This window comes from Ambystoma mexicanum, chromosome 3p (assembly GCF_040938575.1).
Source record: "Ambystoma mexicanum isolate Mex_15411 chromosome 3p, UKY_AmexF1_1, whole genome shotgun sequence".
Lineage (NCBI taxonomy): Eukaryota > Metazoa > Chordata > Amphibia > Caudata > Ambystomatidae > Ambystoma > Ambystoma mexicanum.
Window position 1 is genome coordinate 1,101,937,475 of NC_090925.1, and position 14,354 is coordinate 1,101,951,828.

Consider the following 14,354-nt stretch of genomic DNA (forward strand, 5'->3'; position numbering starts at 1 on the left):
TCACTTCAAGGTACATTTTCCCAAGCAGAAGGCTGTTGTTCAGGACTATAGTATTCAAGAATACTAAAAGACTATCCAGAGAAGCTGGGCAGCAAGGCCATGAAGGGTCTGAAATCATCTGGGAGGGCCAATGTAAATCTTTCCTTCGACCAGTGAAGGAAAGATATGTAACTCCATATTGTAGGATAGGGATGCAGGAGGAGGGACATCTGACGCATGCTCTACAGATTTAACAATCTAAGTATTTGGAAAAATGAGACTTCAACATAACAGAATGCGGCAACAGGCTGGAATTTATCTCGATTCTCCCAGAGATGAGAGCAGTGACAACACACTCCCCAATACAGAAGGAGAAATCAAGTGTCTTTTTAAAAAGCATGTATAGCCTCTTATCAAAGAAGACTATGTTCCAGTTTGCCACCCAGGAACAAGGAAAAATAATCTATTCTTCTCTCTTCTTCGTAGCCAAGACTGCCGGAGGGTTCATACTGATCTTGAATATAAAGAGCAAAAAACCTCTGAATGACATGTCAATCCTTCAAAATGAAATCCTGACACTCCACATACTACCAGTTATGAATCAAGAAGAGTATATGACATCAATCTATCTCCAGTATGTGTACAAAAAGAGAACAATATTTTGGGATTACCAGAAGGTCCTCCGATTGCTGGTCAGTCATTTTGAAATGTTGCTTCTGTCAATCATTCTGACCTTAGAGCCATGGATCTTCATGAAAATGGTGGCAATCATTGTGGCATACCTCCACCAATCCAGTTCAGATGAAGTCTCACCAGGATGATTGGTTTATTATTTCAATATTCAGGGAAGGCATTTGAAACAGAGCGGCAGCATGACATTTTTGGGATAAACTTTGATTCCTCATAAACTAACAGAAATCCAGTTTAATTCCTGTCAAGATAAAGGGGGTCATTACAAGGTGGGCGGTAAGGGATACCGGGCACCGGTAAGGAGACCGGTGCCGGTAATCCCTTACCGCCCTATTCCAAGGTCCATTGGCGGGGACCATAAGGAACGTGTGGTCCGACCACACGTCCCTTACGGGTTCCCCTAAGGGACCAGGGCGCTAATAACGGGCTTTCCTTCAAGTCGCGAGCCCGCTATTAGCGCCCTCCCCATTCCCATTGAGCCCTATAGGGGCTCAAATGGGAATGGCGAATGGTTTGTTCCATGGGGACTTACCGGTCCTGCCAGGGTCAGACTACACCAGTAAGTCCCCATTGAACAACACCGGTGCCGGACCCGTGATTGGAGGCAGTCATGCCGCAAATAGCACCATGACTACCACCAATCTCTGAATGAGGCCCAAAGTCTTCAATCGAGCCAGATCTGCTACAAACAGGGAAGCAGTAATATTCTGTACTCTGAGAGTGATCCATGAGTAGAGGCAAGCATTGGAACCTCTTTCCTAAATGCACTGGTTAGGCAGACCTATTGATAGTAGTCAGAGTGCATGCTGAAGTGTATGACAGCCAGTCAACCGTTGGGTTATCATGAAATAGCCAAATGATTTCAGGCACGTAGATCAGATTGAACCGTATGTACAACAGATGGTCCTGGACTTGTAATAGCAAAACGATGGGTTGCATGGGAGACATCCGTGTACGTTAGTAGTGAACTATGAACTGAGTGAAGGGGTTCTGGTTTGGATTTAAGGAATGTGTGCTGTCTGGATGCTATATTGCAAATGTAATTGGTTATTTACATTGCGCTAAACGCGGACACGCCGCGTTGTCTTGCTTCCAAGGCGAGCGCGTTGGCCCTGAGCTATCCTCCTGAGACATATGAAGTGTAGATTCCATGTACTTCCTCCAGTCAACCTGTGCTGTGGTTTTGAGAATAAAGATCCTTCCAACTCGACCGCCCCCAGCCCGATAGTCACTTGTTTTGTTCCTCCCCTCCCTTTCTGCACCCCTCTCCCTCACCTTTTGTTTTCCTCCAGCTCTACCAGAAATGTCGTCAGGCCTAGTACGGTAGTCGCCTGTCTGTTTCCATTTCCTTCCCACTCTCCCCCTCCCTTCCTTATCTATGTCTTAGCTCTTGCACTATCTGAAATGTCGTCAGGCCAAGTAAGATAGTTAATTTCACATCCTTACTGTTCATGGCCTGTAAGAATGTCGTTGTATTTTCCCTTGTTCCCTTCCTTGCCTTGAAGCGCTTTGAAACACATTGTGTATAGGCGCTATATAAATAAACTATCATATCATATCATAACTAGGGGGATGAGGTATTTTATCTCTTGAAGGGAGATCCAGGATAGCTGATTGGTGCTCGAGAGAGAGAGAGAGAGAAAAGGCTCATTTTCTTTTCTGTGCAGGTATGTTTTCAAATCCAGAAAGTGGGCAGTCACAAATGGAATATCATTTGTTTCCAAAACCTATGCACAGTCACCTCTCTTCCCTGGAATTGCTGATTTTCCAGCCTCTGTGTCAGGGGTGTTGCAAGGTCTGGCAAAGTTCTGGGGCTGTGCTAATGTGTGGACTGCCGGAATGCGGGGCTAGCTAGCCTTTTGGTTGTAGCCCCTGAGCTTCTATTTGGGGTTACAACCAAAAGACCCGGGGCTATGGCCCCTTAGCGCCCCCAGCAATGCCTCTGCTTCGTGTTGCTGATTTTAATGGGAACGTATTATCCTACTCAACTTGTTTCAAGGGTGTGCTCCACTGCAGTCTGTTTTCCGACTTGAACTCCACGTCTGTTTTTTCCGATCTAGATGTAAAGTGATGTCTATCAGGTTGTCTAGAGCTAGAGGTGTCCTGCAATTCTTGTGTTACCCACATTGGAATACAGTGTCTTGCAACTCCTCTAGCCACTTGACACCTGTGACTAGCTCCTGGAAGTGCTCTATATAGTTTCCTGAGTCTCAGTCCCTTTGTTTGAGGATTCATACTTCCCCCCGTCCCCTAACCCAATTTGCCAGGGTCTTGTAACAACATCTCAATATCTTCTTGGAGGATGTACTGAATATTCCACAGGAGAATGGGAGTGTCAGTACCCAACAGAGGAGTATTCCAGGTCATGGGAATGCTGCCAAGGTTTGATATCATGATTATTACCTTGGCTTGGTCAGTAGGAAAAGCAGCAGGTTTCACGAAGAAGTGGAGGTTACACTGGGATTAACATTGTATAACTTATTAGGATCTTTATAGAAATGCAGTGGAAGAGTCAGCATGGCATTCTGAGTGGCTAGACCCCTATCATTATCCACTGGCCCTGGCAAGGTGGTAGCTGCTGGGCCTGACACTCCTCTATGGGTAGCCCCCATCCTGTCTTGCAGAGCTATGACACAATCTAAGATAACAGAATGTTCCTGCCAAGTTGTTGCGAGGTCCATTTTAACCTAAGCCAACTAGGTGGTGATGTGTTGGAGGGTGGCATTCAAACATATTGATTGACATGTGAGTAACAGCCTTGCAAACTGTTAGCATCAGATGCCCCAGGCTGTGCAGACACTGCCTTCAGTTATGAAGGTAGTTGATAAGAAGTGAGCCTGGACCTGCTTTTGAATGTTAAGTATAATTTCTAGTGTGGTTGGGGTCTGCGAGGTTGTCAGGACTTGGAGAGGCAGGACATGCATTTGCACAGGGCTAAAGTCGATGGTGCACGCGGGTGGATGGAGTCCTCCCACTTTTTTCAGAGGGTGGGCTCAGTACCCCCATGTAAAATGAGAAACACTGAAGTCTTCCTTGAAATTAAAGCCGACCTCAGAAATCGCACCTGCAGTCCTCAGGTTTGCAGGCCAGACACTTCACCACTGCACTATATAACCTGATGAAAAATAATAAAGTAAAGGTGAAATGTCACATTGCGGTACTGCAAGTTCCAGGGAAAACACTGGTATTGGTTCTTGGAGTTTAAAAACATGCACACCTTTTAACGTTTTAAAAAACACTATTAGAAGAAAATATCCTCTCTAGTTTTGTGTGTGTATTGATTGTATGAAAGGCAAATGCCATTCGTCCTGTGCAATTTGGGTCGTTACACAAAGCCAATTTAATTAAATGTGCATTTTTCACATTGATATGCTAATTTCTGGCAACGGCGCCTCCGATTGCATTTGTTGATGATTCACCCCACATTTTCTTTTTAGGACTTGACCCCTGCTTTAGCATAGCTCTCAACTCACCCTCTTTTGGCGGGTGTCAACCACCTTGCAAGCATCTGAATTCACCCGCCAAGTCCCTCATAGCCCATTCACTTCCACCAAAAAGAAAATCAGGGGTTTTCACCCGCCTTGGTACGAGAAAAGGTTGGGAGCTATGCATTGGTGAGGATGCAGAGATGAGAGGCAGAACTGCACTGCGCTTTCTCCTTGTGTTCTCTGATCGGTTATAGTGCAGCAGGAGCAAAACGGAAACAGGGAGTGGGAGGAAAAGAGAAGGGGGTGCACGAGACAGGCAGTGTACTGTTAGCTGCTAAAGACTGCAAAAGAGGACTGGGCACAAAGAGAAGGTTTGGTGCAGGGGAGAGCGTGAAGCACAATGATGTGGGCGAGACGGTGGGAGGCAGAGCATGGCATCTGGTGAGGCTGCATCAGGAGCGGTATCTGATCCAGGAAAGGAGAGAAAGAGTAAAGTCCCGTAAAACAGTCGGTGATGGGTGGTAGCTGAATATAAGAGTTGGAGGGGGCAGCATGGGAGGGACACAGGCGAAGAAGGGGGGCCCCAGGGGGAACGCGTAGCGTTTCCCCCCGGGGAGTTTTTGGCGCTGCACACGGCCAGCGAGTGGCTGTGGGTGGCAGAGCGCCTCCCGGGGTATTTAAGGGGCTCAGGGAAGGTTCGGGAGCCAGGCGACGGTTAGGACTTGAGGATTGCTGTCAGTCCAGGTCGCCTGCTCCCGAGCCTTCCCTGAGATAGCCAGGCCTAGTTGTGTGGGCGAGGGTAGTCAGGTGAGGTAGGGTAGGGTTTAGGGGGTTTAGTGGGTTAGGTTTATAAAAAAATAAAAAAAAATAAAAAGAGAAATGATTTATTTTCATTCAGGGGTGCCGTAAAAAAGACACCCCTGTTTTCTTACCTGTGTGTTGGGGCGGGTCACGGGCGGGAGCCTTTTCTGTGTGTTCGGGGGCCGGGCGGGCGTCTCTGCATGGCTTGGAGGGGGTGGAGGAATTAGGATTTTCTTTTTCTCTGTGTTGGGAGGGAGCGGGATTTACCGCGGGTTTATCTTTCTTCAGGACCCAGCGTTCTGCTGAGGTTTGGGACGTCGGCTTCTGTTCCTGGAGCGGCGCGCATTGCGTTCTCCTGAGGAGAGGCACAGTCTTTTCTTAAAGGGACCGTGTCTTAATTTTAAGACGGTGCTTTAGGGTCGTGTATCAAGCAGGGGGCATTGTAAAAAATCTTATACCTAAGTATATTTTATCTGGGTGTATTTTTGGTGCACACTTTATACAGGGGTTCCTTTTGTGAAGTGGTGCTATTTAGGCAATTGTTATTAGGGGTTTATTAATAAAAAAATAAAAAAAAATAAAAACATTTAATTTGTTTTTGGGGTAATAATTATTTATTATCCTTATATAGTATTATAAGGTATTTTTAATTCTTTATTATTTCTTTATAGCAATTTATTTTATTGGTTGCTAGTTTACAAGGACATTCCAAGGGTAGGTTCTGGCTCGGGGGCTTAGCTAGTTAGCTTCATAGGGTGGAATATTAGTGCACTCTAAGAGGAGTAGTGCACCATGGTGGGACAGGGAGCTAGTGAGAGGGGTATGGTCGATGTTAGGGCCCTGAGGGAGGCCCTTGAAATTATTAGCCGGGCGTCTAAGGCCCAGCTGGAGGGGGCGGTGGGGGAGGTCACGGGTGTGAAGGAGGTAGGGGGGGCAGGCCGCAGCGCAGAGCCGCGGCTGATGGGGCTCTTGCGGCAGTGGTGGCTTGCACCCCCGCGGCGGGTAGAGGGGAGGTATGGGAATCCAGGGGAAGGAGGTTGAGAAGGGAGATAGACAGGAGGGCGTCTGAGGGAGAGATGATTTCAGGTGGGGAACCACTGAGGGAGGGAGTGAGTAATAGCCCTAGGGAAGATAGGAGTACGCTGATGGAGAGGGCTCTTGGGAACCCGAGCGAGGCGAGTGAGGGAGTACAGAGGGGGATGGCAGGGCAGAGGGGAGGAGGGGGTAAATACTTGCAGAAGAGTGCAGGAGGGAGAAGGTGGGAGAGGTCCCCATCAATTGAGGAGGTTAGAGTGGGGCGCGGAACGGCCCCCATGGGTAGGAGGATGGAGGGTGGAGGGCGCTGCGCAGCCCCCGCTGGTCAGAGTGAGGTTGAGGGTTTTAGTACGGCCCCGCCTCGATCAGCACAAGGAGAGCCTAGAGGGAGCAGCACGGCCCCTAGCAATGAGGATTACAGGGTGGAGGACGGAACGCCTCGCCCGAGAGAAGAGGACCAGGCAGGGGTCCCCCCGGCCCCGCCGAGAAGACGTCAAAGGAGTGACGGGGCGTACGCCCCGGGCTCGCAAGAAGAAGATCATCTCAACTCGAGCATGAGCTCGCATCAGCAGTGGGGATGATGAAGTTGGATTGGAGGAATATGTGTGGCAATGGGAGGTAGAAGGTTATAGATCGGCAAGGGAAAGGGGGGAGGAGAAAAGAAGTTTGAGGTGGGATATGGAAAGGCAGGTGCAGGGGGGTAGGGGGGTAGGGGGTCGGGGAAATTATTGGCTGGGTGAGTCTGTTGACATGTTTTGTCCCCGCAGTAGGAGCCCTCCAAGAAAGGAGATGAGGAGCATCGGGGTGGACGCCAGACCACAGACGGCAGGCGTGGAAAGAGGTGAGCAGGAACGGGAATGGTCATCTGCATGGCAGAGAGGGGTCACGAGAAGGGTGACGGGGAATGAAGGGACGAATTTGCATGGAGTAAGGAAAGAAGCTGGTGTGCAGGCCATTGGAGCCTTGGGGGTTGAAAGGAGCATTTGCTCAGTGGAGGTCCAAACGGACAAGGTGATGGAGCCATTGGTGCTTGAAGTGCAAGCTGGAAATAAAAAAGAGACTGAAGTGAAAGGAAAGGAGAAAAAATTGCCGTACATGGGGATAACAAAACCATTGGGGGCACACTTGATGGCAACGACAAGGGAGAAGATTCAGGCGGGGGAATTTGTAGATGTGTTCAAATTGCTGCATAGGGAAGTGAGAGCAAAAGAGGGGTCTAAAGAAGAAGAAAGGGAACTGGCGTCGCGCCCAAGGGTCCCGGAGACTATTGAGAATTGGACGTCGGCATTTATCATTTATGCCAGTGTTTATTGTGAAAGATTTCCAGAGCGTTGCGTGGCTCTGCTCAAATATATGGATGTTATCAGGAAGGCTTTCACAAGTTTTGGGGGTTTTGCATGGGTAAGGTATGATGAGGAATTCAGAGCGAGATTGGCGGAGGACAGTCAGGTGGTCTGGGGAGAGATAGACATGGATCTCTGGTTGCAATGGATGGCTCCAACGAGGCCTGCCCCGACGCTGCACACGGCGAGCGGGCTGCCCGTACCTTTCCGGCCCTTTCTTGGTCGCCCCACCCATGATGGGGCGGGGGGAGGAGGTAGGGGGCAGTCATCAGCAGCGTGCTGGGGGTATAATAAGGACGGCTGCGCAAGGACCCTGTGTAGGTTCAGGCACGAGTGTAGCAAGTGTGGTGGAAAACACCCTCTCACGCAGTGTTCCCAACAGGGGGACAGGGGGAGGGGGCAGGTAGAGGGGTTGTGGGGAAAAGCTTTTACTCCAATTAAAGTAGGGGTGCTCGAAAAATGGTTGCAATTTTATCCGGACAGGGAAGGGGCGAAGATCTTGAGTGAGGGTTTCTGTCAGGGGTTCAGATTAGGGTGCCAGGGCCCAAGAGTGCGCAGGTGGGCTGAAAATTTGAAGTCAGCAAGAGAAAATGTTGACGTGGTGAGACATAAATTGACCAAAAATTGCGGCAGAAAGGATAGTGGGCCCATTTGATGACCTGCCAGGTGACTTAGTGATATCCCCATTGGGGGTGGTGCCGAAAAAAGCTCCGGGGGAGTTCAGACTGATACATCATTTGTCATGGCCGGAGGGTATGTCAGTTAATGATTTTATTGCCCCGGAAGAGTGTGGAGTTGTGTATGCCAGTGTTGACCAGGCGGTGGAGCTGATAAGGAAGGAAGGGTGAGGGGCCTTCATGGCCAAGTGTGATATCAAGGCGGCTTTCAGGTTATTGCCGGTGCACCCGGAGGATTTTTGGTTGTTGGGTTTGCAGTTTGAGGAAGGCATATACATAGACAAAGCCTTGCCAATGGGGTGCGCAATTTCCTGTGCTTTGTTTGAGCGGTTCAGCTCTTTCTTACAGTGGGTCTTCTCATTTAGTTCGGGTTGGGAGAGTGTGCTGCACTATTTGGATGATTTTCTTTTCATTAGCGGGGAAGAAAGAGTGGAGGATTGTAAAAAAATGCTACAGTCGTTTCAGGAGCTGATGGAGGAGCTGGGGGTGCCCTTAGTGGAAGACAAAACAGAGGGGCCGGCAGTGGTATTGACATTTCTAGGAATTGAGCTGGATTCAGTGGCCATGACCTCACGCTTGCCGCACGACAAGGTGAGCAAATTGGTGGTTTTGTTGGAAAAAGCAGTGGTGGCCAAGAAAATGATGCTGGTTGAAATGCAGAGTTTGGTGGGGCATCTGAATTTTGCATGCAAGGTGGTGGCCCCAGGGCGAACATTTTGCAGGAACATGGCGAGGGCTATGGCGGGAGCGAAGTCCCCACATCATCGGATAAGAGTGTCAGGGACAGTGAGGGAGGATTGCAGAATTTGGCTGTGCTTTTTGGAGAGTTTCAACGGAGTGTCAATGTGGTTGCAGGGAGACCCGGTGACTTGGGAAGTACAGATATTTTCTGATGCAGCAGGAGCGGGAGGTTTCGGAGTTTTGTGGGGAGGAAAGTGGTGTGCGGAGATATGGCCATTGCGGTGGTTGAAGGAAGGAAGGAGTATAGCATTTCTTGAATTTTTTCCACTACTAGTTGCATTGCAGTTGTGGGGGAAAGATTTTCAAAACAAGAAGGTGAATTTCAATGTTGACAATGAATGCGTAGTTCATGTGGTGAACAGGCAGTCAGCTAAGGATCAGAGGGTGGTGAGACTGATGAGAGAATTTGTTCTGCGCTGCATGGAATGGAATGTGGTGTTTAAGGCAACACATGTGCCGGGGAAGGATAATGGCATCGCTGATGCATTATCGCGTTTTCAATGGCAGAAATTCCGTGGATTGGCTCCAGATGCAGAGCAGGAGGGGCAACAGATTCCCAAGGAGCTGTGGAAGATAGGAACCTGAGAGCGCTTTCACTGGTGGAGGGTTCATTGGCCTCGGCATCTAAGGAGGCATATAGGAGGGCCTGGGAGGATTTTATTAGAGAGGGAGCTTGTAGTTGGAAGGGTAGATGGGACGCGGAAGAGAGGAGGAGAGATGATGTTATGAATTTTCTCCTGAGGTGTATGGACAGGGGGTGGTCAAAGGCAACGATTACGGGGAAGTTAGCTGGGATTGCTTTCTATGGGAAATGGTTTTGGGGTTTTCAACCAAGTGGGGGGGAAATGGCAAATAGGATGTTGGAAGGATGGGCAAGGGAGATTAAGAGGGACAAGGATAAGAGCAGGCCGATATCGGCGGAATTGTTGCAAAGGCTGATCGAGGTGGTGGGGGGAGTTTGCTGGTCGGTATGGGAAGGGGAATTGTTTGTGACTTGTTTTACTTGGTTATTTTTTGGGGCTTTCAGGGTTTCTGAGTTGGTAGGTGGAAAGGGGGGGTAGGAGGACTGCAATCGGAAGATGTTCGAATTACAGAAGAAGGTCTGGACATCAAGATCAGAAGATCCAAGACTGACCAGAAGGGGAGGGGTTCTTGGGTTCTACTGGGTAGGGGGAGTAAGATTTATGTCCAGTACAGGTAGGAATGGTGTGGAAGGAGTGTTGTGGGGGTAGGACAGGCTTGGTGTTTCAGCATGAGGATGGATCGCCGGTGGCAGCGGCACATGTGCTGGGGGTATTGAGGAAGGCGTTGGAGGCAGTGGGTGAAAAGGCTGAGGATTTTGGGACTCATTCTTTTAGGATCGGCGCAGCATCTGAAGGCAGTAGGTTGGGATTTTCCGAAGACAAAGTGAAAAGCTTGGGGCGTTGGAGGTCTGGGAAATACAAGGGGTACGTCAGGGATTTTGATAAGGGGAATGTTTGAAGAAAGGAGGGAAAGGATTTTGGGATGACTGCTTTTATTGTAATGTTTTTGACTTGTCAGTGATTTTTAATTTCTTTTTCAGATGCTGCGCGAAAGGAAGGGGAGTTGGCGCAAGTGTGGATTGTTGGCCATTCAATTGTTAAGTGGGCTGGGAAAGAGGCGGAGAAAAGGGTGTTTGGGAGGCAGCTGGGATGCAGCTATAAGGAGGTGGTGGTGAGATGGCACGGTTTGGGGGGTCTGCGCTGGGATCAGCTGCTTCCTATATTAGCAGGGATGAGGGAACGCTATGGGGTTCCAGAGGTGGTGATTATTCACGCGGGAGAGAATGACCTGGTGAAGGATACGGGGGTCTCTCTGCGAAGGAAAATGAAGAGGGATTTAGTTTGGATGAGGGAAATGTGGCCTCAAGCAAAGGTGGTTTGGACCAAGTTGTTGCCGCGGAGAGTTTGGAGGGGGGCAAGAAATGAGGGAGCAATAGAGAGGACTAGGAAAGGGATAAATAGGGAAATGGTTAAGTTTTGTGCCTCGGTGGCGGTACAAGTTATGGACCACAAAGAAATAACATATGATGGGCTCCTTATTTTTAGAGAGGACGGAGTACACTTGTCCATGTATGGGAATAATCATTACCTGGCGGACTTGAGTTCCTGGCTGGGAGACTGGGTAAGAAGTTGGAGGTAGGAAAGAGGAGGGGGGGGGGATTGGGGCAGAAAGAACTCCTCAGGGGAGGGTTTTTCTGGTGCCGGGGGCATGGCCCCTTTTGATGTGAGGGAAGGGAAGCACAATGGGGAATGACACGGGAAAGGATGGGGTGGCGCTGTTTGCACAAGCAGGTCACCCCGGGGGAACAGGTATTGAGCCTGGAGGGGCATGGCCCCTGGGAGAAAGCGGGACGCCTGGGAAAAGGGCAAGGAGACGGTAGGCTCCAAGGGGTAAGTAGGGAGGAGATAGCTGAGTTATTTATTTAATTGTTGGGAAAATGAAAATGAATTTTGAATTGTAAGCTTTGGCCTGTCACATTAAAGCGACCTTTTCCACTTTTAAATGAGTCTGGGTTTTTGTGCAGTAAGCCAAAAGGGGGTCCTGGGGGGAAAGCGTAGCGTTTCCCCCCGGGGAGTTTTTGGCGCTGCACACGGCCAGCGAGTGGCCGTGGGTGGCAGAGCGCCTCCTGGGGTATTTAAGGGGCTCAGGGAAGGTTCGGGAGCCAGGCGACGGTTAGGACTTGAAGATTGTCCCGCCCTCCCATCCCTTCATTTTGGGTTTAGGCCATAGGTCTGTTTCAAGCATGGGAGAGGGTCCAGGGTACATTTTGTGGGGGGTTTTTGCTAGAGGTAGGGGTGGTAGTTTTTTGTGACAGGTCGGGGCATTGTGAAGATGTGATTTCAGTTGCTGATGTGGCAGGTCAGGCTGGCTGCAGGTCAGAGGAAGGGGGGAGATTGGTGTAGAGGGGAGTATAATGGGGTTGAAGTGGTTCTGGGCGCCGGGGGCATGGCCCCTTTTGATGTGAGGGGAGGGAAGCACAATGGGGAATGACACGGAAAGGATGGGGTGGCGCTGTTTGCACAAGCAGGGCACCCTGGGGGAACAGGTATTGAGCCTGGAGGGGCATGGCCCCTGGGAGAAAGCGGGACGCCTGGGAAAAGGGCAAGGAGACGGTAGGCTCCAAGGGGTAAGTAGGGAGGAGATAGCTGAGTTATTTATTTAATTGTTGGGAAAATGAAAATGAAAAAGGAGAATGTTTAATTATTTAATTGTTTGTTGAAATATTTATTTAGTTTGTTAGGCCATTGGAGCCAGTTAAGCATTTTGAATTGTAAGCTTTGGCCTGTCACATTAAAGCGACCTTTTCCACTTTTAAATGAGTCTGGGTTTTTGTGCAGTAAGCCAAAAGAGCCTTCTCTGTTCTCTGGAGTTGGTGGCATTGCATGGCCGTGACTGAGATGACGGCTCACATCAATATGCACACAATCAGGCTGATTACGTGACTCTCCGTTCTGTTGGCTGCAGCATAGTAGAACCACTGTGCCTAGCACTGACACGATTGCATTATGTAGCACATCTTACGGGGCAACGTGAGCAGAGTGCCCCATTGGTGCCTATTTGAGGATGTTAGGAGGATGTGTTACTAATGACGCCATCCATGTTTCACTACATTCAGATTCATTGCATTCAGATTCATTGCATGTGTCAACCCCACTGATTAGTGGCATACACACACTGCAAGCTAATTTAGGAACATGTTTCTTGTCGTCTGTCATTATTTTGACTCGCTCACGCATGCTGAATGTGGTCACTGTTAAAGCAAGTAGCACTCTTCCTGTGGTTTGCCTTGTCAGCACAGGAGGAGGCAGCTTCGTATTTTTTGAAAAGTAAACTCGCACTTGCGGAATACTCGTTGAAGTACCGCTTTTCTGCTGGGTTTTGCTTCGCTGGACTGGTGTGTCTCATCTGAGAACCTGTGCGGACCTTTTCATCCAATCACGTTTGGCTGGCTTTCAACATTGTCCCGCCTTTGGAGCAACTGGATTGGCTCCATTACTACATAATCAGGACGCACGCGCACAGCACGCATGCACTTGTGTAAGTACTCATCGAAGAACCGCTTTTCCGCTGGGTTTTGCTTCGCTGGACTGGTGTGTCTCATATGAGAAGCTGTGCAGATCTTTCCAGGACAGAGAACCTATCCAATCTAGGTGACTGTGGCACATAAAAAGCAGATTTTATGCTTCTATGTTGATCTCTAGCTGCTTTCTTTGGACCTTAGTACCACGGACTATGTGAAACAACCGTGCCTTATTGTTGTTTGTTTTCTACAGTTTGGCTGGCTTGCAACATTGTCCCGCCTTTGGAGCAACTGGATTGGCTCCATTGACGCACGCACACAGCGCGCATGCACTTGCGGAAGTACACGTCGAAGTACCGCTTTTCCGCTGGGTTTTGCTTCGCTGGACTGGTGTGTCTCGTCTGAGCACCTATGCTGATCTTTTCAGGACAGAGAACCTATCCTATCAAGGTGACTGTGGCATATAAAAAGCAGATTTTATGCTTCTATGTTGATCTTTAGCTGCTTTCTTTGGACCTTAGTACCACGGTCTACGTGAAATAACTTTGCCTCATTGTTGTTTATTTGTTTTCTACAGTTTGGCTGGCTTGCAACATTGTCCTGCCTTTGGGGCAATTAGATTGGCTCCATTACTACATAATCAGGATGCACGCGCACAAGTGCTCGCCAAAGTACCACTTTTCTGCTTCGCAGCGCAGACGCGTTGGCGCGGCAAAACCATTTTTCACTCGGATTTACATGAATTGTGCTCTGCTTATTAACTCAAAACTGCAGTAGTGTTTCCACATTACTTATCACATCACAGTGAGTTTTGTCTTTGTTAATATGTCTAACTACTTTCGGCAATACTCCTTAACAACCAATATGCCGAGTTGTAGTCATAATGATGGCATAGCTAACTGCACACCCACAAATGTGAATGTATGTACCAGCTATAAATCTATTGTGCTTGCTCCCTCGCAGGTTTAAACATGGTCCATGGCACTGCAGCTCCTAGCACCTTAACCAGACCCCCGTTTTTCACCGCCTTTAAACCCACCATGCTACTTCAAGATTTACCTTCTCTTTCATCCTGTACTACCCAAAACTCGGCTGTGGCGGCTTCTGAAGCAGTCAACAAACTCTCAGATGCCACTTTATTACAACTCCAGGAATACAGATTACCATGTGTGCCTAGAGTTAGCCCCATTTGTTCAGTCTCCCATTTGTCCTCTAAGCATGATGCTACTGACATCTCCATTTATGCCAGTCAATGTAAGTCACCTATCTCGATTTACAGCACCAATTCCACCCGATGAGTGGGGTGTGCCAACTCTACAATACACCACTCCCCTTCTCTTTCATATGTACATCCTTCACCGAGGCGGCCTAGTCAAACACTTCTTGCGGCGTGTCCGCCTTAACATAATGATCCAATGATCGAGATAGCCTTGTCTGCCATCAACACGACAATGTTAACTCTGTTTAAACTGTACGAGTCACTGGATACAAAAATAGCAAAACAGACATCACAGCTAGATCAAGTGACAACATGGCTAAATTCCCTTTCTATTGACCGATGTTCCATCAAACAGCCAGCGCCCACAACTCCTGTTAAAAACAATGAAGACGTGTT